This window comes from Pimephales promelas, chromosome 13 (assembly GCF_988280905.1).
Source record: "Pimephales promelas chromosome 13, fPimPro1.hap1.1, whole genome shotgun sequence".
NCBI lineage: Eukaryota > Metazoa > Chordata > Actinopteri > Cypriniformes > Leuciscidae > Pimephales > Pimephales promelas.
In genome coordinates this window covers 28,981,138-29,005,719 of record NC_142781.1, presented here as the reverse complement: position 1 = coordinate 29,005,719, position 24,582 = coordinate 28,981,138, and the positions used below count along the sequence as shown (strand labels likewise).

Below are 24,582 nucleotides of genomic sequence, written 5' to 3'. Positions count from 1 at the left end.
TTCAACTTGTAAACACTGACTGTACTTCCGGCTACGTCGCCCGTGACCTTTTGAACGTAATTACGTATTACGTGACGTTACAAACGCCCCTCGCAGAATAGAGAAAGGCTAGCATTTGTACTTATAAAAGTTACATTTTTGGAATAAGTTTTGAAATAACCGATCGTTTCGCATGATAAGACCCTTATTCATCGTCTGGTGTCATTTAAAGACATTTGAAGCTGCATCTGAAACTGTTATTAACTGTCTTTTGGACCTTGGACCGTCTGGTTCCCATTGAAGTCCATTATATGGAGAAAAATCCTGGAATGTTTTCATCAGAAACCTTAATTTCTTATAGACTGAGGAAAGAAAGACATGGACATCTTGGATGACATGGTGGCGAGTAAATTATCAGCAAAAGTTTTTTCAAAAGTGAACTAATCCTTTAAGTGCTATCAAAGTGTCTCACGCGATTAAGTGCACGCACTGAGACGACAGAGGTATCAACTCGTCTTAGTTAAGGGAATAACATAGTTCAATATGGAAAAAATGATGGAGGATCCCTTTAAGTTTTTTGTAAAAAAAAAACAAAAAAACCTAAGAGACAATTGCATTCATATAATTCCGTTCCAGTTTATCAGTTAAATAAACCTTTTCTCGACAGCCTGAGATCATATTACGCCACAATAATTAAGAAATAAAAAAAGATCATCATGTCCTGTATCTTTGTAAATAATTTGTTAAGTAGAGGAAGATGCAACTTAGCGGGAAGGAAGTAAATGTTTTGGTAAACTCCGTCCTGCAAGCTTCCGGAGAGGACGTCTTTGTCTAATTGAGACTGGTTTTCTTGGGGCAGGGGAAGAGCTCTCCTCTGAGTCCCAGTTACAGGTCATTAGTCTGGAGCGGCACCCAGCTCCATAGCATGAGAGACTGACAGCTTAATCCTGTCCGAGCCTTTTGTTTTGTGCACCATGTTACTCTTTCATAGATGACTGAGTCACCCCTGCCTGGAGATTAAGTAATTTCTTTAACAACTTGAACAAGTGTCAGGTTTACTACTGTCCTCAGCTTAGATATCGCAGGGCAGAGCATGAGAGGCCTGAAGACTCTGTTTTAAGTTGACCTGCGAGGTGACCTAATGATCACGTCAGTTGAAATGAGTTCCAGTAAGAGGTGTATTATCATTCGAGTCAACCTATAATCTTTTTCGGCAAACAATAATTAACTAGAAATGGGAATGGTAGGACAGTGACGCAGAAGAAAGTTCATGCACTAGTAGTCACTTTTAAAAAAAAAAACTCTCCCTTGTTTTTACTTGGTCTGTTGGTAACAAAAGCCATATCTAAGCACAAAATACACACTGCTGAATTATGGATGAGCAAATTCATTTTTTACCTCGATCAGGGACTTACTCGAGCTTACTTCCAAATCTGTGTCTGTTCATTGCCAGCCAAACATACGCAGGCTTAGAATGAGGTTTAAACGAGTAGTTCACTTTTAAAAAAACTTTTGTGATAATTCACTCACCCCCTTGTCATGTTCATGTCTTTCTTTCTTCAGTCGAAAATACATTTTTCCAGGATTTTCTCCATATAATGGACTTCAATGGGAACCGAACAGTTCAAGGTCCAAATGAGAGTTTCAGTGCAGCTTCAAAGGGCTTTAAACGACACCAGATGATGAATAAGGGTCATATCTAGCTAAACGATCGGCCATTTCAAAGATAAATAATTTTTTTTTTACATTTTATAAGCACAAATGCTCGCCTTGCTCTGTTCTGTGATGAGCGTTCGTGACTCTCCTGTTCAAACTCGTTCATCAGAATTAACAAATCTTTTTTTCGAGCCATGACTCGAAGGGTCCTCGATAAGACCCTTATTCATCGTCTGTCGTTTAAAGCCCTTTGAAGCTGCACTGAAACTCTCATTTGGACCTTGAACCGTTTGGTTCCCAATGAAGTCCATTATACGGAGAAAATCCTGGAATGTTTTCATCAAAAACCTTAATTTCTTTTCCACTGAAGAAAGAAAGACGTGGACATCTTGGATGACATGGGGGTGAGTAAATTATCAGCAAAAGTTTTTTAAAAAGTGAACTACTTTAAGAGATGCTGAATAAACTGGTCAAAATCACACACACATAAAATAAAATAAAAATTTGGTAAAGTAAGTCACAATGAAGAAGTAGCAACTGATCTTTGTAGGGTGGGATTTAATTCTTTCCACTGGTTGTTGATTGGATGCTTGCAGATGATTGTAAGAAAGGGGCGGGGGTTTAAGTGGACAAAAATGATTTGAGAAGTCTGGCATTGGACGATTGAGTTATGAGATTGATTAAAATTACACGGTCAATTACAATAAGAAAATATATAAAGCGAATTTATCTTTTTGCCAAAAGATTTGGCAAAAGATGGACTTTTTATCAGCTGCTTTGACAAACATCATTTTTCATAAGCTGACTCAGTTCTAACTTACAGCTGTACACATATCACTGTTGAATACCGGTCAATACATTATATAACTACAGAAGTGTCCGGTAATCAGGCTAGCTGCCCTTAAGTCTGACATTTCGCCATCAAATTATTCATAATTTGATTTCTGGATTAATGCATTCAGCACATTCAATATCACTGATGGAGCTTTATTTTTTACAGTTTGCAGACAACAGATTACTAACATTATACAGTATCTGGCTATACAAGTTCACAACTCGGCTGAGACACATTAGCATCAAAAATAAACTTGGACAAACAGGTTTTCAAGCCTCTGTTGGAGTTTTCACTGATGAAAACAACTAACTAGTTTGTTGCCAGAGTTAATGACCTATAACATAGACATGAAAGAAGCACTGTTTGACCAAATGATTTGGCCACGTTTCAATTGCTTCAAATAATCTGGAACATTATGGTAAATCATGTGTGTTCTGTCATCAGCGACGAACACTGTATCCAGAAACAAGTTCACTCGTCCTACCCGGGTTGCGCAAACGAATGGAACAAAAGTAGCACAGGATTTTTCGCCTGGGAAAATGTGAAGAGCCTACTGAGCATTTGGGCTTCTATATGGACTCTTTTGAGGGCCTCTATTGCTGGCTGTGCTGCCAAAAAAAAAACTGGGATAAAAAGCTCATTCTGCCTCTCACAAACAACCATGCAGGGCCTCCTCTTTCCTCGGAGCCCCTTTAAAGCCTGGCAAATCAAAGTATTTTGCTTTATGAAAAGGAATCAGACTCCAAAGCGTGTTTGGCTCCGGGGATGATGGTAAAAATTATTAACCAGGCTAATGTGCTAGTAAGGCATGAAAAATGTGAGCAATTCAGCATGTTTTTATCATGTGAACCATAATGCATCTGACACCTTGAAATATCTATCTAAGACAAACGATGTCAGACAAAGCAACAGTCTTCCATATTAAAATAAATAAAAAGGCTTTTCAGCACTTGACAATATTTCTCAGAAAAAAACTGAATGACATTACACACTATATCGGATGAAGTTGTCAAAGCTTTGAGAATCATGGCAACTGATTCCACAGTAAATCACTTCTGTTAAAGTGTCATTTATCTCCATGCTCACATTTTTATATCATTTATCACAGCTGGACGCTGAACTTGACTGGCTGTTTTCAATTCGGTTTATTTGCTCATTGCTCCAAAGGAACTCAATCTATAGAATAAATAATCTGGATTTTTAAAGGGATATAATAAAGTGGTCTAATTGGTAATGAACTGTATGACTTGCCTTATTTGTTCCTGGAATTCACTTCAGCTTGAGAGAGAGAGAGAGAGAGAGACGTCTGGCTTCGTAGTAGAGCCAGTTATCCATCCATCCATCCCAAAAATTTGAATATATGGTAATATGTGACCCTGGAATACAAAACCATAGTCACAAGTCGCACGGGTATATTTGTGGCGATAGCCAATAATACATTGTATGGGTCAAAATTATCAATTTTTCCTGTATGCCAAAAATCATTAGGATATTAAGATCAGGTCCCATGAAGATATTTAGTAAATTTCCTACCATAAATATATATTTTTGTGAGTGAACGTATCTCGACCAAATATTGTCCTATCCTAACAAGCCATACATCAATAGAAAGCTAATTCGTTCAGCATATCTCTCAATTTAAAACAAATTACCCTTGTGGCTGGTTTTGTGATCCAGGGTCACATATATATTGTAAGTGAACTGAACATTTTTGTGTAGGGAGCAGTGAACACTAATTAGGGACCTTGAGAATCAGAGTACTGTCTATTTTTTTCAGAGCAGGTTGCAGGGGTGCTGATAGAGGCCGGCCCGCACGACTCCCATAGACCCCTGTGTTTCGCCGCTTGTAAAGCCCAGTCAGCCGGACATGCCATTCAGACTGGCATGCTAATTGAAAACAGCACCATTCTCCAGTTCCTAGATTCTAGCCCCCTCCAGAAGTCCCAAAGCACATGCTGTAATACGCTAACAGCCTGAGAATCGCATTGTTAGGTACTGTATGCAGTAAACTTGTTCTTTATACCCAATTTAAAATTAATATATAGAACCTTGGTGAATTCCTCTACCTCTCAGTCTTCCATTAAAGTCTATTGGATGTGACAGGGAGAGGGAATGAATTCAGTGTGGATTTGCCAGAATCCCATTTCTTTTAACAGTCTGATTATTTGGTGTTCTTAGTTAAATGCCGCTGGGGTCTGCCAGCACATTGCACCTTTTTTTGCCTATCCAAACTGAAAAGTGACAGTAGAATTCCATTTCCAGAAATAGAGATTACTCTTCATTCAAGCTATGCAGTGCATATTACAAATGCAATTAAGACAACCTCCTCTGTGCCTGTGAAATAATGATGCTATATAAAATAATCTTTGTAATGGCCCAAGGGGGCTTTTTTTGGGAACTTTAGCATTGGTTTGCCACATGGCATCCACCCATTTAAGCAAATCCTCTCTGGTTTTTCATTTAATTTTTATGGCATGAGTTATGGACAATGGCATTCATGTAGTTTAGATGATTGATATAAATCTGTGAGCAAATTAATTCGTTTTAAAGAGAAGACAAAGAGGTATATCTTAAAGGGCTAGTTCAACGTTTTTATCACTCTCAAACTGCACTTGCACCAACAGTGGCGGGCCACATTATTCTACAAATCTTAAAGGATTAGTTCACTTTTGAAAAAACTTTTGCTGATAATTTACTCACCCCCATGTCATCCAAGATGTCCATGTCTTTCTTTCCTCAGTCGAAAAGAAATTTAGGTTTTTGATGAAAACATTCCAGGATTTTTCTCCATATAATAGACTTCAATGGGAACCAGACGGTCCAAGGTCCAAAAGACAGTTAATAACAGTTTCAGATGCAGCTTCAAATGTCTTTAAACGACACCAGACGATGAATAAGGGTCTTATCATGCGAAACGATCGGTTATTTCAAAACTTATTCCAAAAATGTAACTTTTCTAAGGACAAATGCTAGCCTTGCTATATTCTGCGAGGCGCGTTTGCAACGTCACGTATTACGTAATTACGTTCAAAAGGTCACGGGCGACGTAGCCGAAAGTACAGAGTCAGTGTTTACAAGTTGAACGCATAGGTTGAACGTGCAAACTAGCTCAAACACCGTTTACAAAAAAAGGAATTAAAAGGAAAAACAACGATGTCGGAAGATTTTGATTCTGTACTTCCGGCTACGTCGCCCGTGACCTTTTGAACGTAATTACGTATTACATTACAAACGCGCCTCAGAGAATATAGCAAGGCTAGCATTTGTCCTTAGAAAAGTTACATTTTTGGAATAAGTTTTGAAATAACCGATCGTTTCGCATGATAAGACCCTTATTCATCGTCTGGTGTCATTTAAAGACATTTGAAGCTGCATCTGAAACTGTTCTTAACACTATCTTTTGGACCTTGAACCATCCGGTTCCCATTGAAGTCCATTATATGGAGAAAAATCCTGGAATGTTTTCATCAAAAACCTAAATTTCTTTTCGACTGAGGAAAGAAAGACATGGACATCTTGGATGACATGGGGGTGAGTAAATTATCAGCAAAAGTTTTTTCAAAAGTGAACTAATCCTTTAAATACAAAACATATTTTATGTACAATGTAAAAAAATATATATATTTGTTTAATAAACTTGCCCAATGCATCAGATAGGGTACAAAATGCTTGAGTACCACTGATCTAAACAACTCTGAGATTATCTGAAAGCATAAACAGGTAAACACTGAGCCATACGTGATTATTCAAATGTTCCGTTGGGCCGGTCCAAGTCTAATTCAGATTTGTTTGCCTCTTTCAACGAACAAACTAATCCAATTTTCACTGGTTTATATAGGTAGCATTTTCACATTTACAATAAACATTTTCTCCTTTTGTTTGAGCACTGTAGTTTAAATTTCATCTCATCACGCACAAACACATGTTGTCGGTCATCTGTTCAGTGTTTAAAACCATTGCATTCCTCAAACATCCCTCAGTGCATCCATACGGATGGTGCTGGGGAATTGTAATGCTTTTCTTAACCCATTAATTCTATCATGCGACTCATGGGAACCGGTTTTATAGGTGTGGAATAAATGTATTTCCTTTTCGAGGTTGTTGGGTTTGAAAATGTTCAAATCAGCACTCTTAGCTCAGGTGGAGAAAATTCTGTTGGTGCTGGTGTTCCCGAAGTGTTGATGACATAGTCCTCCAAAAAATGGGCTGTTGTTATTCCAATTATGTCACCCATGCTGGATCTACGCGAAAGGTCCATATAGGGTTCAGAATCTTAACCTTTATCTGGACTTTTGCAGAACTAAATGAGTCATATACAAGTGAACATGGAGGGGAAAATGCATTCTTTTGCCAGATTAGATCGTCAGTTAAATGTTAAGACATTTTAGTCCACTTTATTCAATCTAACGATTGATTGAGCTATTAAAACAGTGTTGTAAAGTATGATTACAAAAGTTCAAGTCAAAAGACAACACCCGTAACAAATGCAATTTCTATAGTTGTTCAACTTCTTAATAAAATATCCCATTGCACTGCCACATTCTCTTTCGCTACCACCCCCAAACTGACATAAATCTATAGCAATTCATTAAAAGAGATTCACGTACAATGTAGGAGCTCGAGATAATTGTATTGAAGACAAGTCCATTCTGTTCCCAGTAATTATGAAAGTACTGCACTAGAAAAAGACTATTAGTCACATACGCCATATATGGACAACTGAGGGGCACAACAATTGAAAAACATTCACTGATGCTCCAGAAGGAAACACGGTGCGTTATTAAGAGCCAGGGGATGAAAACTTTTGAAGATGTCCAAATGTATTCATTTTTTGTTTAAATATCCAATTTTTTTAAGCAACAGAATATAATTACATGTTGCCCTGAAGACAAATTAAGTACAATTTACCTTGATCTTAATATTCAAACAGTTTTCACACCTCGGTTCTTAATGCATTTGTTTTCCTTCTAGAGCAATGTTTTAACAAGGGCTGTCAAAAGATTAATCACGATTAATCACATCCAAAATAAAAGTTTGTGTTTACATAATATATGTGGGTGCACTGTGTATAATTATTTTGTATATATATATATATATATATATATATATATATATATGCATGTATATTTAAGAGAAAAATATTATTTATATATAAATCTTTTATATTTATATATAATATAAATTATATATAATCTATATAAAATATATACATGAAAATGAATATTTAAGTTTGAAAAGATGGATCTCAAAATCATTCCATTCACTGCTGGAAAGGGATCAAAATGCTAAAGATGCTGGAAAACTGAAGAGTTTGGTTCTTATAGAAGAGAATAAGATTATTATTATTTTTTCTGAAGAAGATTGAACAGTTTAACTGCTTAGCACAAACAAGGGACTCAAGGACAAAAAAAAATAATAATAATAATGTTGCAGATCATTCAGATAATGACATAGTATTAAGAATCAAGGGTATGTAAACTTTTTGAACGGGTATAAATTCCCATTTTGTATGACCACCTTTAATTTTGTTAAAATAATTAACGTTTAGCAGATTCTGAAAGGTGTTTGCAAACTTGACTGTATATATAAAAAATAAATATATTTCAATTAAAATTTATTTTAAATATTTTTTTTCAAGCCCTTTTTTAAGCTTCTTGCATATGCATTGAACAGTAACATTTTTTTTCTTCAAACTGACTGAACAGAGAGATCTTCTTAGTGAAAATAAGACAACTAAAGAGCTGACATACAACATTTCAATGCAAACTGCAACCCTGCACTTAATGAAGGGTATCATTTTAGGTCAGGGTTTCCAAAAAATTTGGTTAAAAGACATGCATGTAAGCCGGACGATGCCGATTTACTTCGTGATTTGTGGTTGTTTGTGATTTGTAAATCAATGTCGTGGTTAGCATCATAAGAAATGCTAGAAGCTCGAAACCTCATTTCTCAGGGGAAGTTTGAGCCCTCAGCCTTTTATTAAGGCATAAGCAATACCATCAAACCACGATACAAAAGATGCAACCATCTAAGACCACATACAATGTTAGAAACTTCCATTTAATATGCAGCCCTTATGCAACAACATGACTTCCTGAGTTTAAAACTGTTTCTCACATTTCTGATATTTGTTCAGCACTCTTCGCACTGTACAACCTCTTTAAGTTAAAGACATGTTAGTACTAAGGGCTTAGAGCACACTCAAGTGTTATTCGCTCTCTGGCCCGAGTCGGACTTCCATTGTCACAGCAAACCCTCCACACCACTCGGGCCGTTGTGGCATGCTGACAAAGCACTTGTCGAAGAAAAAAAAAAAGCCCTCAGTCAAGCAGCTGCAAGCCCGCACAGAGGAAGCACTCAGCTCAGTTCGCCTTTCATTCCTCTCCTGGGAGAGCGTTCTGCAGGAGGCAAGAGCATGGCAGGAAATCCACGCACACTGCCACTCTCTCCCACGCTAGCCATTTCCAGCCGTCTGGGCCTCGGAGTTGCCGAGCTGAAGTCAAATTAATCTGTCATCGGTTCCCTGAGCTGGGAGGCAGCAGCCACGCTACAATCTCTAAAGAACATCTCCTAATTGCCTGCAGACCTTACGTACCAAGGCATCCCCGGGCGGCTAACGTTTAGCATACGTCTCACTAACTTTAAGAAAGTTCACAATTGCCCAACGTCCCTGAAAATACTGGTCGACTATAGTGGGAAGTGATTCATTGTGTTATGGCGGTCTTGGTTTTCAATCACCACGTACACAGATTTTTTTCAGATGGCAATTGGCAGGGAATTTGATCTTCCAACTACTGAATCACTATAACCTATTAAAGCAAGCGTGGCCTGTTTCACCATGATGAACAGGATGAGTCAGTATAAGTGGGTGTTTGAACAGGAAGGGCTTCCACAAACAATCCTCTGGAGTGGGCATCCTTTTAAAACCTTTCTTCTGGTCTATACAAAGGCTTAAAGCGGAAAAAAAAAAATGTTTTCCAGTACAGTTAAAGCAAGGAAAAACATCTGCAAATGGGAGATTATTTTTGAGACCTTATTGACAGATATTGTTTCTTGTTTTAAAGACCCCATGTGGTAAAAAAAAAGTAAAACACAAGCTTTTAATGTTGTTTATATGTCTATGTGGTGTTCTATTAAACTTTAAAGCAAACCATGCACAAATTCACGAGACAACACACTATTGCTGAGTATTTTCTCCTTAAAACTGAAATCGATGGTGTTTCTTATCACCAATAAGTTCAACGTGTGATTATCAACGAGTGGATCTCTGAGCTGGGGTGAGTGGAGCACTCCAAATGTACAAAAAAATGAGCTCAATGTCAAAATTGACCAGAGTTCTCCTTTAACCTAAAAATACATGGTCACCAATTTTGAGAAAGGTTCTTTCAAACTGTTCAAACTTACTCTTTGCTTGGCATCATGTGACATGTGGAAGCCATGGGGTCCTTCACATTAACCTCAGTCAAAACTGGACCAGCCTCAGTTATCACACCTTTTATTTGGGCCAAAGGTTAGATGAGCTAGAAGAAAGCATTAGTTTAGTCTCACAGTATTTCTATTCAAGTTTTTCTCATCCTCCCTTTCTTTAAACAGGAAGAAGAACGAGTGTCCAAGGCACCGTCAGACAGGAGAGAGACGGGAAGGGGAGGTGGGGTCTTCCTCTTTTTCGTAAAAAGACACGCGGCCGCTCCTCCCTTTCCTCTGCTCTATCAGGCGCAAGTTTCCAGGGAGTTATGCACACTCACTCCGTTACAAAAATTGGAGGAAATTATTCATTTGCCCTGTTTAGAAGCTGGAATCACATGCCAACTCAAAGGCTTTGTGCATATCAATATTCACAATAACATATTATGGATATTAAATATCAAATAGAAAATGAAATACAATTCAATAATACAATAAATTAAATATAAAATGTTTTTTTTTTTTTAAAAAGTAAAATGTAACAATTAAAAATACAATAAAATAGCATATATATATATATATATATATATATATATATATATATATATATAATGACCATCCTGATTATTGAAAACTTATATTCCAAAATACAAGGTGGATATATTATTGGAGACTGGGTGTTTTTGCTCAGCTGTCTGGAATGCAAAATCCCTTTAAACACTCCATGAAATAACTAAATTACTTGTGTACATAACTGGTTGATTACAGTGAAGCCAGTCCACTGTTTATTATCTGATTCTGGTAAGTAAACATAGAATGGGCAAATGTGTGGAGGGCTAGTACATGGGTATGCAGCGTTCAAAGGGCAAGAATAAAATACCAGGAATCCCTGAGAGACACTTGATTTTCATAGCTTTTCCCTAGGGGAACTGCACAACTGCCAGTATAAGGCATTAATAAACTAATCAGTTGTAAAATAGTGTTCCTAAAATATTGTTGCAAATAAACGTAAAATTTTTCCGAAATAATGAAAGAAATATCCCATGAAAGTTACGTTTATCTACTCCTAGCATGAACTGTGCAGATACTTGATACTTTCAGGGACTCAATCAAGAGTCAAGACTGAATGTATATAGGTCTCGCGTCACACTGCCCTCTACTGGTCATCAAAGGAATTGTAAGATGCAATGTTAGCAAAAAATCTGAGGAAATCTACAGGGTACATTGCATATATGTGCTCTTATACTTAAAGAGGCTGACCGTGACCACAAGTAGGACAGCGAATTAAGATGGAAATCAAGTGCACAAAGTATCTCATTAATGTCAACGCGGTTATACAAAACAAGTGATCCTCAAGTTGTCAAGTGGCCGTTTTTTTTGCAGCATCCCATGCTTATTACAGTGAGCATGTGGTGTCTGAAATTGAATCTTGGCCAGTGCTGTAAATTTTGGCCAGTGCAAGTTAGTGAGATAACTGGGTTGGGATGACTACAATGTTTAGATGCACGCAGACCCAATAACACCCATAATTCCTTCCATTATGTTCTGAATCACACATTTCAGATCAGGGTGTCTGAACCCATTGCGACCTCTAAATCTTGCAGTTATGACCAGTTGCATTAGCACCCGAGTGATGCAACCAGATATAAGCAAGTGTTTACAGTATGTTTATGAACCTTGGTAGCCATTTTCTGACAAAGCGCTCAGAAAAAGAAAAAAAAAACATCTTCCATTTGTTTTGCCAAATCAAATAATAAACGGTGAAGTGGCTGTAATGTAATAGTTTCACATATTCACTAATAAAATAAGTGCACTGAGTTTTTGTGCACAGCAAACATTAGGGGTATAGACGCATTAAACGCTTGCCACTGACAATACCATCAGGGTAATGCCATCTAATCAGTGTCATGCTTTAGCTATTTGCTTAAAAGGGTCAGACGTAAAGCTGTCCCACCCTTGCAACGCTAATCATCAAACTGGCAAGGATTTCCAGGAATTGAGCTAAAGACTCTTTTTGTAAGGCTACATCTTAGGCTAAATCTAACGTCTGTTGGCAGTTACTCTGATGGTGTGCCCTGATAGCAACTTTTCTGGGGCGTTGCTAAGCATTTGAAACATATACAGTTACATCACACAACAACAAAAAACCTTGAAGTTGCACAAAAAAAATTCAACCAATAACGAATACGTCAAATACGAAAGGATCAATTTGAAACCTGTCAAAACAGCAAAGAAAACTGCACTCGTCAACAATTTCCTAGGGAACTTTAAAGCATCCAAGTTAAATACAAGTGACAGCGAGACGATTTTATTTGAGGGAATGTAGGAATATAAAAATTCTTAAAAATTTCCCTAAAAGAAACACTGTGGTTGACCACATTAAACTGGATTATTAAAAAGCCATTTAAATGCTTGTTATGGAATCTTTTCCCATTTGCTTCATTATGCCAAATACTTTCACTAAACCAATCCTGGACTTCACCAATAGCAATTACAGGGTAACTCTAGTCATGAGGTACATTTACAAAACAACAATGAATTTTATCTGTGAATCTGTGTCGAGGTCAACTGCAGCACATCAGATGATGTATAGTGGCCTTGAAAAGTGCTCTGATAATGAAGACACCTCAGAAGAGAAGTTCTGAGAATAGTTCTGGCATTGTTCGTTACTTAGATATATAGTTACTTTAATGATCCTGATGGAGAAATTAGCACAAAATTGGTCAGATATTTTATACATTGACGTTTATACAGTTTTATTGTTCAAATACTCTTTTTCGGCCACTATAAGCATTCTGTTGACAACTAAATCAAGCAAAACAGTAAAAACGAATTTATTTTAGACAACAAAGTGAAACTAATCAGTCATATTACACTGACAGAAATAACAGTCATGGCTGATTTAGCCTATTTGGTCCATGTAGCTCAGCTTAGATGAATTTCCAGTCAAGTCGAATTGCAAGACAGTTCTCCGCCACATTAGTCTCCAAATGAGTTCCGTTTCATGTTGGGGAACACAACGTGATGCAAATCAAACAAACACAGTGCATTCCTGACCCCCAATAACCAGACTGGATCGTCAGAGAGGCAAAGCGTGTTGTAGCTCGATCACAGAGCAGCCAGACAAACCTCTTCAACCCTGATACAGCAGGCAAAAACATGAGAGTTATGTTTGTTTTCGCTCAACATGAGAGAAAGAGAGAGAGAGTTCAGTGCCGCAGTTCACTGCCACGCCATAAGCCAGCTGCCCAGATGTTAACACTTCCTGTTCCACACTCAATGACTTTGTTGGGACCCACCACTAATAGACCTCTATTAGCTAAATTGTCTGGGGGAACTTGCCTGATTTACATACAACTTGTGTCTGCACTTCTTTTTTTCTCTTTTTTTTTTTTTAACCAAATTTAAAATGCAGTGTGCAATCTGTAGTGTAATTGTTACATTTCAACACCCACTGCACACTTAACCTCTTGCTGCCATTGTCCCCAAAGGACTGGTCACTTCAAAAATCCTTCATAATGTGTAATTCATACACTGTAAAAATGAATACGCTTTATCTAATCAAAAAATAGTGGCAATATTATTAATTAAATTTACAAATTTATTTATTTAGAGTAAAAATGAATCAAATTAATTCCTTAAAAGTTATTTAAAATGAGTAAAACTTACAACAACAACAACAAAAGCATACATTTAAGTCACCGTTATAGTGATCGGCATTAATATACAATAATAAATAATATTTAATATAATATAAATAGTTCTTAATTAATCTTTGACGTCTGTCTGTTATTCAGATATTTTTGTTAAATGTTTGGGTGTAAACTATACTCATTTTAAATGGTTAACTTTTAAGGAATTAATTTGATTCATTATTACTCAATTCTAATTTTTTTAGATTTAATTAATAATATTGCTTGTAATCTGTTGCCACAATTTTATTGATTAGATAAAGCATATTAATTTTTACAGTGTATATGTGCAACAACATGTGAGTGAGTAGGCTACCCATACTACTATGATGAGTGGGCCTTACAAACCATCCGACTTCGGTAATACTCTCATCTAGCCCTGTTGTGCACTGGACACTTTAAAGGGATAGTTCACTTTGAAATACATTTTTGGGATGTTTTAGCTTCAATTTTGATATTTTTAGGTCAAACCGTTCTTGTCTGTATATGGGGTCCACCTCAAAGAGCATGCACAGAGAAGTCCAAATTAAACATGTTTAATGACTCGTAAATGTACACATTGATGGCTTAAGACAAAAAACGAGCGGTTTGTGTGAGAAAACAAGCAGTATTTATATCTTTTTTACCTCTTGTTACACCAGCCACTTCCAAGTGATCTGAGGGCGCGGGCGCTTTGTGGCTGTGGTTGTGGATCCGCATGGAGGAATGGGCCAAATTGCCAGCTACAGTGTGTGCAAACCTGGTGAAGACTTACAGGGAACGCCAACAAAGGTTATGTTACAAAGTATTGAGTTGAATTTTTGTTATTGACCAAATACTTATTTTCCACCATCATTTACAAATAATTTCTTTAAAAATCCTACAATGTGATTTCCTGGATTTTATTTATTTATTTTTAATTTTGTCTCTCATAGTTAAAGTGTACCTTCGATGAAAATCACAGACCTGTCTCATCATTCAAAGTAGGAGAACTTGCACAATCAGTGGCTGACTAAATACTTTTTGGCCCCACTGTACATAGTGTAGAACATGAGTGTTTTTTTTTATGTTTCTCTCCCCGTGTCTGTTTGGATGTAACCGATTTCCCTCACACATGATCTGAATCGTGCTGCCGTGCGATGCGAACCCTGACCACCCCAAAAGCAGTTAGTCATCTGGAGAATGCACATATTAAAAAACACATGTTGTGAACAGGACAGCGCAGCGGTCCAACAATCTGTCACTCGCACTCCAACTCACGTCACGCAGTTCCGACCTGTGCTCTTAACAAACAACACATCACTCGATCAATCTATCAGTGGAATAATTATCGCCTGAGAAGGACGGCCGGGCATTTGAGCTGAGTGTTTACATCCAGCCGTGCTAGATTCCGCTCCCCTCCTTCCTCGACCTCCAGTATCGAATAATTCGTCTCGCAGACATGCGTTTCAAAGGGACAGATGTTTAATCATACACACTAGCACAGGGCCAGAAGCAGAGTTTTCATTAAAAAGTCTGTAGCCGGGAGGAAAACACCAGCGAGCGATCCGTAAACATTAACGCTGGGAGCACAGAGTTGTTTGAAAAAGACTGATGCACGACATCGCTATTTAAATAGCCTGTCGTCGCGAGGCCAAAACCCATTATTTGCCCCGTTGGTAATCCTGCGAGCATTCAGGCATGCGGAATATGCAACACCTCTAGTCCGTTGCTCCGCAAAAAAAGGCCGTCTAGCTTGTCACCACATTCGGGATTGGGCCGCAGTCTCTGTTTGTGTGCGTTCCATGGTGATGCTTCCTCGGGGACGGAATCTATGGGCGTAACATAATGATTAAGAAAATGACAAATGGACCTGATCAGGCGATGTCTCAGGAACATCTGTGCTTGAAACCAGGCAGAAAGGGCTCAGAGTTCAGACAGTACCATCCAAATGGGAGGTGACCCGCCCGAGGTCAGAGTTGAGGGGCTCGGCTCACTCACCCTACGGTCTTCTGCACGTGTAAACATTTACATATCTGTCTGTGCAAAACACGGGCTAGGAAGTAAACAAGACGATTGGCCTTTACAGAACATTGCACCTCGGCTCTGGTGTTGATTTGTCCCTGTTGCCTCTCTGCTGAACTGCATCTTGTACTGGCTGCGCCCAGTCGACCAAGGCGAATCGTTTTATTTTCAGTCCTGTCCCGGCAGAAAGCATCTAATCCTCATTGTTATGAACTTTTTCGACTTTTACGGCTCGGAACCTACGCACATCGTTGCAAACACCCGGAAAAAGAAATGGAACAAAGCAAAGGTGCGTGTGAGAAATTGTAAACGGTGCTAACACAAACTAATTCGGCCCACATCATCAATGAAAGCCAATAATATGCTGTTGAAAGTGATAACAGATGGACATCAGTTCAGACTAAAAAAACTCTTACGGATATCTGTTATTATTCAAATGCTTGAAAAAAAGGTAGATGGGATAAATACATGTCAACTTCAATCCCTTCTCTAGGCTCGGAGTTCTGTCTGCTTCACCCAACATCTGTACAGCACATGACAATGCAAGGTATTTCAACACCTCCAAGACCACTTTTAAAAAGCCGAGAGAACACACTCCGAAAAATTATTCTGAGCTGGGTTTTGCCCAGTGTCCCAGAATATTTAGCAGCCTAGAGGGGTTCCAAAGTGCATTCCCTCCCCTCTTCTTTAACTTTTACCAGGACTTTACTCTCACTAAAAGCCAAACGTTGTAGGTGAGACCACAAAAAAAGGTGGATTTTCATTCAGGCTTGATTTACATGGACTGGATCTAAACTTAGCCCAGCTATGCTTAGCGCGAGGGTGAGAGATGCTTGGCCCTTGATGTGATGTGCAGTTATGTGCCATGGAGAAGTGAACAGCAGAGGAATGCATTCATTCGTGCATCAAGGGCTGAGAGGTGTCTAGCAACAAACAGAATACAAAAAGAGGCCTTATTTACTTACCCTCATGCTGTTCCAAACCTGTAAGATTTTCATTTTCATTAAAGAATGGGGACTGAGGTTTTCAAGCAAAAGACACCTAGGTCCGGTTTCACAGATTAGGCCTTAGGCCCAGTATTAGGCCTTATTAGACTTCTCTGTGCATGCTCTTTGAGGTGGACCCCATATACCTCCATTATATGACTGACAGACAAGAACGACCTAGACAAGTTTGACCTAAAAATATCAAAATTGAAAATACTGTGGAAACAAAGACACCTACATCTTGGCTGGCCTTGAGGTAAGCTAAAACATATCAAAAATTAATTTCAAAGTGAACTATCCCTCTAACATGACACCACTGCCTTCTGTAGTGCTGCTTATATCTTATATCATTAATCTCTTAATTATCACTTTACACAGTTATTGAACTGAACTGAATCAACACTAAACTGACTTGAGCTGAATGATGCTGTTGTCTTTTTAGAACTGTTTAAAAGCAGAATATGAATTGGTCTCACATTTGATGAAGTTTGCAAAGATTCTGTTATTTTTCTATACTGTGAAGCAGCTTTCAAATGATCTGTATTGTATAAAGCCCTATTAAGGTGACTTGAGTTTGAGGAAAATATAAAATGTAAGTTGTTAAATGTTAATCCTTCTCTCTGGTGAGAAGGAGAGAAAGAATCGCTTGCAAATGAATCATTCATTTCTGACTTCATTAAAAAGATTTGTCAGACATTGCTAGTTTTCACATGAGGACACCTTCAATTTTGTTCTTTTTCACACACAAAACTGTATGAGTTAAGGAGATTTAATATAGTGCAAAAATATGGACTATTTTTATTATACTTCTATGATGCTTTTGCATCTTTTTTTGAAGTTCGAGAGCCTCAGAGCTCACTCATTGTACTGCACGGAAAATAGCAACCATTCCTCAGAATTTCTCTTTTTCCATTTCATGGAAAAAAAGAAAGAAATGTGGGTTTGGAACGACATGAAGGTTAGTAAATAAAGTCAGAATTTTCATTTTTGGGTGAACGATTCTTTTAACGAACTAATCCAGAAGAACTGATAAATAGTTTAAACAAAACACAAAATGTAAACTTGTTTTACCTGAAAATATTTCGAGTTTGGAATATAATCTGCCAATGCAATGGAATATGTTTGAATTTGCACCACTGACAATATATACAATCAGAGCACTGGTGCATGTCTCAATTTTTGTGTTGATTTGTAGATTTTATTTTACTCTCCCCTTAATTTGGGGGGGGGGGGGGGGTCAAGGAATCTGTTTCCCATACAATTGAAAACAGAACATTTTTTCCTTTTTCCACTATAGTAACTTAAATCAGTCAAATTATTAGCATTCAAGATCTCAGAGAGATTTGACGAAGGATGTTGACAGCAATATAGTTCATAATGAAAAGCAGAACCCAGCCCAGACCCCCACCCCCAACCCCCCCACCAAAAAAAACCCCAATGTTTTCTAAAAATGCTGAAAGCTTGGCACAAGCACATTCGCAGAAGGCAGAAAGGTCTGAGGAAAGACAAGGCATTAAAGACCGGTTCATTATCTACTTATCCACTTACTTAACCTCATGTTATTGGCAAAGGGATGTGCTCTAAAATTAATGAGTGGTGTCTTGGTTTGAATCCCCCTACTAAGAATAAACCATCGTGCAAGGCGGCGTGGTGAGCGAAACCATGATGCGAGATACAGCAAGGCCTGTTTGTGCACTCAGGCTGCATTTTAAAAAGGAAGGACACGCCACACAGTCCAAATTATCTGATTAAAGGAGAGGTGGAACAAGGACAGATGGTCCACAGGCTCAGCTGTCTGGGAGGAATTACCATCAGAGTCCAGAACCACAGAGAACTTGAAAACAAGACTGTCCTCGGATACTTGTGTGGGGGACAAACATTTGCCTCGATATCAGAACGTTGAGGAATTCACAAACTTGTCCGAAAAGAAGCACTACGGTCATTTGTATGCACGGGGAGCCAACATCTGAACCAGCTCTCCTGCATGCTGTTGCTAAGGCTCTTTAGGCTGGATGGGACAGGGACATTTATTGAAATGGATGTGAGAAGGAAACAAAACATGCCTGGACTGACAATAATGACTTTCTTCTCCCTTTGCACAGAGCTGCTAAAGTCCATTTACAAAAAAACTCCTAGCAAACAAGCATTCTCTCTCTCCCTATCGCTCTCAAAGTTATACCAATCCTGCATCTCTGAAACTTTGTCTATGAACTACCACGTTGGATCTAATCTGAATCATATTGGCTTACACAATATTTAAAAGCTGCAACTGTAATGTTTAGAAGCATATGCATGACTTACAAAGGTCTTTCAGTGTCCATGCAGTACTTAAAGGTGAACTGTCTTTTTTTTATGTTAAAAAAAATCTCCAATCGCAGCTTAATATGGAGAAACAACTACAAGTGAGCCATTCATAGGCTGACTGACTGCTCTAGAAGTTGACATCTCAACATGTTTGTTTGGGGAATCCAGCATCCAGCAGTTTAGGGCAGGACTACCAGTTTGACCTGTCAGTAAAAGTTTGGCCATGAAACAGGCAATATGATTGTTTGGGAAGCATGTTTGGAAGATTGCTATAGCATATTATTGCTCATATTGTACTTTTTTTTTTTGCTAAAACCACAAAGCTTATTGAGATCTGTGGAATCATTCTGGCAGGCAATAAAACCATCAGAAAATCCCATAACCATATACACTAATGCCAAAAGTTTTGAGACGTCTGCCTTTACATGCACATGAACTTTAATGACATCCCATTCTTAATCTGTAGGGTTTAATATGGAGTTGGCCCACACTTTGCAGCTATAACAGCTTCAACTCTTCTGGGAAGGCTTTCCACAAGGTTTAGGAGTGTGTTTATGGGAATTTTTGACCATTCTTCTGCCCGACTCGCAGTCTCTAATTCATCCAAAGGTGTTCTATCAGGTTGAGGTCAGGACTCAAGTTCCTCCACACCAAACTCGCTCATCCATGTCTTTATGGACCTTGCTTCATGCACTGTTGCATAGTCATTTTGGAACAGGAAACGGCCATCAGTAACTGCTCCCACAAAGTTGGGAGCATGAAACGGTCCAAAATGTCTTATGCTGAAGCATTAAGAGGTCCTTTCACTGGAACAAGGGGCCAAGCCCAACCCTTGAAAAACAACCCCACACCATAATCCCCCCTCCACCAAACTTTACACTTTGCAAAATGCAGTCAGGCAAGAACCGTTCTCCTAGAAACGCCAAACCCAGACTCGTCCATCGGATTGCCAGAGAGAGCAGTGTGATTCGTCACAACAGAGAACACGTCTCCACTGCTATAGATTCCAGTCTCACGCTTTACATTGCTCTTGGCAACCTATTTGGAAATTTCACAAATGGACTTATTGCACAGGTGGCAACCTATCATGGTGCCACACTTGAATTCACTGAGCTCCTGCGAGCGACCCATTCTATCACAAATGCTTGTAGAAGCAGTCTGCATGCCTAGATGCTTTATTTTTTAAAACTGTGTCCATGGAAGTGATTGGATCACCTGGATTCAATGATTTGGGGGAGTATACCTATAGAAACCACCTCAAAGTTCAAAAACCTGCAAATGCATAGAAATCATATTGGCAACCACTCAGAACAACTTGTCAAATACTGGGAAAGATGTCAGGCTTTCCAGTAACTCACACCATTGGTTGAGTCAAGAGATGCTTGAACAAAGCAACATTTTGATACATAAGATTTGTACGATTTTTTTTTTTAAAGAAATACTTATATTCAGCAGGAATGCATTAAATTATTCAAAAGTGTCATTGAGGACTTTCTATTTCAAATATATGCAAAAAAAAATGACAGTTTCCACAAAAATATTATGCCGTTAAACTGTTTTCAACATTGATAATAAATGTTTCTTGAGGACCAATTCAGCATTCTAGAATGATTTCTGAAGGATCATTTGATAGTGAAGTAATAATGCTGAAAACTCAGCTTTGACATTCCAGCAATTAATTATATTTTTAAATTAGAATAACATGTTTAAATTGTAACTGTATTTTAGAGGTAAGCATAAGAGCATAAAATACACACAAACAAAATCATACCGACCTCAAGCTTTTGAACAGAAATAAAAAAATACACATGCTTTAAGCCCCAGAAGGTCTTGACAAATAGAAATTAAGCAAGAATGCTTCCATGCCACTTAACTGGCAGTAAAGATCCAATACTAATTTATCCCAGTTCACACTTTCCAGAGACCTTCATGCCCTCCATTTATCTTCTGAACCATGTGAGACTGCTTAACATTTTTCAACCCGCAGACACATACCTCTGGAAATCCACCTCGTGCTAGTCACAAGAGGTAATGCGAATTTTACTTAACATTACAATGATTAAATATATCCTTTTTCTAAAAATAGCAATCTTGTTCATTGTGATCCTTGGTCCCAAACCAGATTTATGTAAATATTGCAATAGTACGCAGATGTGAGAATAATTCATTCCTGAATCACTCAATCCTATTATGGTCCAAAGCAGTGGTCCTCAACTGGATTGACCATGGGAACCACATTTTCTGTTGGTCATTGGGCCATGAGTCCATGACCCAATTTCTTTTGGAAATTTGACCTAATTCTTAAAAAAGGATAAAAACAAAGCAAATTTATTTCACCAAAATGGACACACACACGCACACACACTGTTCTACACCGTAAACTACACACACATAACTAAAACGCTAAATTTAAAGCAGTTATGTAAATTTTTGGAAACGTAGGACGGCTTTGACAGTTTTATTTCGCTCTCATTGAGTTAAAAAGCGCCAAAGCTTTTCCCAAATGCACGCTGCAATTTACCATTACACGCAATACAATAAACACATGGTTTTGTAAGCTCATGGTAAATTACTGTTCTTAATACGTAACTAGACAAGACAGCTTGGGTGTGAGTGTGTGCAGTGAACAAAAGTATCATCAAGTTATGTTTACCACAGGCTTTATACCGCGTTATATATGCTACTGCATCAGGACCACACACTTTTCTCAGGCACTTGACAGAAGAGTCAACAGCTTTCACGCATGTCTTTTTTTAAGCCCATGGTCTGGAATTCCTAAAAATAAAAAAAAATAATAATAAAAAACAGCTTTTTCTTTTTTTAAATTAGCATAACTGTCTGCATATGTGGCAGACAATGTTTTATCCGCTGTCATGGAAAAACTCGGGGCTTATTTTCTCCTTGTGTTTCAGGTTTTTGTTGTTATTTGAATGAAATTCATATGGCTGAAAAGGAGCATTTTTTTATTGTGTCTCTCAAAGCTATTTCTAGTCAAGGGTCAGGTTCACAAGTGGAACACAGCAACCCCACCGAGTCCTTATAAAATGAGTAAGTGTCACAGTTTTTCAATCACAGTTTTTAGAGTTTTTGCTAGAGTCCCCTAGGCCTTTTCTGGATGATCCACAACACATAAACACAGCCAAGACTAGTAAATATGGTTACTATTTTCAAGAGATGTCATGAACTCTATATCACCGGTAAATAAATACATATTATTGCTGTCAAATCGATTAATCGCAAATGCAACTAATTTTTTTTGTTTACATAATGTGTGTGAATACATGTAAATTATCTATCTATCTATATATATCTATATATCTATATATGAAGAGTTCAGATGCAAAAGCCTCTAAATGCCATTTGAAATTTTCTTCTTTAATGATGATTTTTATCAAACTTGCATATTTAAGTTCAGTAATTTCCACTAAATGCCAAAGAAAATTTAAAATGGCATTTAGAGGCTTTTGCATCTGAACTCTTCATATATCTATATCTATATATATATATATACACAATGTAAAAAAATGTTCATGTTTTGTAATCACAACATTTTTTCTTTTTTCAAATCAACCTTCATTTATGTGGTTCAGATAATAAAATATTTTGAGTTTCTGATGATTAAATCAATCTAATTCATTGTATCAACTCAATCTTTCCATTTCTATTAACTTAAAACTTTAAGGCAACCAGGATTTTTTAAGTTAAACCAACAATATTTTTTTAAAGTGATATACAGTATATGTGTGTGTTTGTATGTGTGTGTTTGTATACATCTATATACCCCTTCATATATACCTTCATCAATTTGACAGCACTAATATATACTGTATAATTAAGAAAACATTAATATATTAATTTTAAAATTATTGTACTTTTATTTAATATTAATTAAAATTACATTAATATTAAGAGAAAACTTTTTTTTGTGAATTTTTTTCCAAGCATATGCAAAAAAACACAACTGAGCAAAAAACAATGAAATACAATATTAAAAATAAAGAAATACATGTTGGTGTACGAAAACAAAACTTAATATATACATTTTTTATTATTTTATAGAAATTTTTGATTCACAAGTAAACTGATCATGTTTGAAATATATTTAGATAATTTTTTTTTGTTACCTGTCCTAACGAACTCTTTGATATACGAGTTTCTCTCTCCCACCAATGGGCCGAGAGCGAGAGACCACCCGCTAAACAGCCCCCGCCGCCTGCAGCGGGTCAGATGTGAGTGGCACATGGAGTAGAGTTTTACAGAGGTCACCGTGCTTGACACGTAGCTTTTACATGGTGACTGTGCCACATTGAATCACTCAGTCATTTTTTCCTTTATGCCTGCCTCTATGCAAAGAGCCAAACCCTCAGCTCTCTGCCACACAACTTCACCGGTGACCACATCGATTTTATAGTATTTCTTGGCTGACTCCAGAACACCAGTCATTTGGTGATACAGTGCACTAAAGCTTCTCTCGTGCTTTATCGTCGTAAAGCATCTCCACTGCGCTGCACAAACAGCAGCAGGCGGCCAAACCACAGAGGGCCTCTCAAATTAAATGCTTATTTAAATCAAAGTGAGTTCTGAGCTTTGTTGTTGTTCTAAAAACGAAAGAAGGGAACTTCAGAAATATGTGATCCTAATGCATAAAATGATTAAGCACTGCGCAAGGTTCAACTCATGTAACATAGTCCACCAATACACAAGTGACTTTTAATTGAGTAAGCCAGCAAAGCGGTCTGCAATACATAGAGAAAGCAATATCTGATGGCATTCCCATTTCCAGGTTTTTGACCAAATATAAATGTCAGGCAACACGATTCCTGTCTGCATGTCAATATCCATGGATCACTGGATCTTTAGTAAGTTGTAAGGACCACTATATTGAGTCCAACATTTAGTTTGTTTTAGTCGCATTTTCGTAGTTTCCCCTATTAAATCCAGTCACGCAGCAGATCTTTGCCACTCAGTCAGGCTAAGGGGGGTTGTTCCGGCAAGAAAGTGACGGCAATACATTCCCTCTATAGCAATGAGGCTTTACATTAATATTAACAAAATACTGTATTCTACAGGCTATTCTATTGACCCAAAACCTGACCCTTTATATTGGAAACCAAAATAGTATCTGTTGTGAAGACCTGAAGGCCTGTTCTTTACCATACAGTAATCAAACTTTTATTCAGCAAAGATGCAATAAAGTCATACAGAGTGAAAGTAGCCATTTATAATTGATATAAATAATTTATAATTTCAAATAAATACTGTTCTTTTAAACGTTCTATTCATCAAAGAAAGAATGCTACATACTACAGTTTCCACAAAAAATATTAAGCAGTTAATATTAACAAATGTGATAATATAATAAGAAATGTTCCCAGAGCATAAAATCAGCATATTAGAATGATTTCTGAAGGATCATGCGACTGAATACTGTAATGATGCTGAAAATTCAGCTTTGCCATCACAGGAATAAATTAGATTTGATTAAAATAGAAAATAGTTATACAGCCTTGGCTTGGCGAGCATAAGAAACTTCAAAACATTAAAATAGCCAAGTCCATACTTATGAACTTTCAGTAATTTTGATAGAAGTGTATTGGCGTCACTATATGACGCCCTAGGATGAGAATGCATCGATTATTCTCACATTGGCAAATAATATTTGCTTGTACAAAGCTAACTTGCGTAAATTTGCTTATCGGGTAAATGGTAAATGTTGGTAAACTGGTGAATGGTTGTAAATTGG

The 24,582-nt window shown here is 37.5% G+C and overlaps 1 long non-coding RNA gene across 1 annotated transcript in view; it reads right to left on the bottom strand.

The window, feature by feature from the left end:
* Positions 1 to 3,754: 3,754 nt before the first annotated feature.
* Positions 3,755 to 24,582, bottom strand: part of LOC120493424 (uncharacterized) — a 50,518-nt gene continuing 29,690 nt past the window's right edge. The window contains exon 5 of the long non-coding RNA XR_016146065.1: positions 3,755 to 3,846. This is a non-coding gene — a long non-coding RNA (uncharacterized LOC120493424). The remainder of the gene's footprint in view (positions 3,847 to 24,582) is intronic.